Consider the following 1,027-nt stretch of genomic DNA (forward strand, 5'->3'; position numbering starts at 1 on the left):
GATGGAAAACCATGCGGTGTTTGAGAATGCCCAAGTTATCTTCCCGCGCTAGGGTGGGAGATGAGTCTGGAAAGCTGAGTCAAGGCCAGTTTTCAGGCATCTTGTGTGTCTCAAGAGACAGTTTAGGGAAGCCCAGGGGCAGCTTGAAAGCCCTTAGGGGAGCCCAGGAGCTGGAGAGACTTTCATATCCTCTTTGATGCGGCAGGTCTGATTTTTACGTCATTAGAGCTACCAGCCCCAGCTCCCACGGTCTGCTGCTCACAACCGTGGCATTTTGCTCCTCTGAGCTGCCTGAGGTTTCTGGTCTGGGGAAGACCGGGAGACCCAGAGGAAGGATTGGGGGGCAGGCAGAGAGTGGGAAGGAGGCCTTGGAGGAAAATAAGATAAAGCTGCAAAGCCTGTGAGTTTGCGTTTGGAGGAAGTGTATTGACCGTGTCCTGAAACGTTGATCAATCACTACGTGCAAGCCAAGTATTTGTAGAGAGAGGCCCTTTATGGACATCATAGCTTACACAAGCTTGTGATACCATCTTATCAAGAGGCTTTGCGGAAAAACAAAGTAATCCAAGGTGGTGGTGGTGGTGGGGGGATGGAAATAGTGAATAAGGACGGACTAAACTGGCGCTTGGCACAGAGGAAGCGTTCAAAAGAGTTGTCAAATAAATCAAAGTGTGCACGAACGAAACTCAAGGTACAGAGGGCTGTGCCCGGGAGTTCAAGTGAAAGAGCAAGCCCTCAGGAGGTGAGACTGGGTCAGGAGAGGGGCCACAGGCTCCTGGCTTTTCTAAGCAAACCCAGGGTCCGGGCGCGGACCCAGGGACCAGGATGTGTGCGGGGAACGTGCCCACGACCCCGCTCCGGTGCAGCCTCTCCTCTGCCTCCGCCAGCGGGGAGAGAGGAGCCGCTGATTCCCACCACCGGCTCCCCAGCGCAGGGTCCATAGAAGCGCCGCAGGGGAGGGAGCTCCAGTCGGCGGCCCGCCCCGCTTTGTCCCACCCATCGCGTCCGCTCCCTTCCCCTCCCCTCC

At 56.2% G+C, this 1,027-nt stretch overlaps 1 protein-coding gene across 1 annotated transcript in view; it reads left to right on the plus strand.

The window, feature by feature from the left end:
• The first annotated feature begins 677 nt into the window (after nucleotides 1-677).
• ITGB3 (integrin subunit beta 3) overlaps nucleotides 678-1,027 on the plus strand; it is a 51,453-nt gene continuing 51,103 nt past the window's right edge. The window contains exon 1 of the mRNA XM_029927063.1: nucleotides 678-742. The gene's annotated coding sequence lies outside the window, so the exon portion shown is untranslated. The remainder of the gene's footprint in view (nucleotides 743-1,027) is intronic.

The sequence above is a fragment of the Suricata suricatta genome, chromosome 17, assembly GCF_006229205.1.
Source record: "Suricata suricatta isolate VVHF042 chromosome 17, meerkat_22Aug2017_6uvM2_HiC, whole genome shotgun sequence".
Classification (NCBI taxonomy): domain Eukaryota; kingdom Metazoa; phylum Chordata; class Mammalia; order Carnivora; family Herpestidae; genus Suricata; species Suricata suricatta.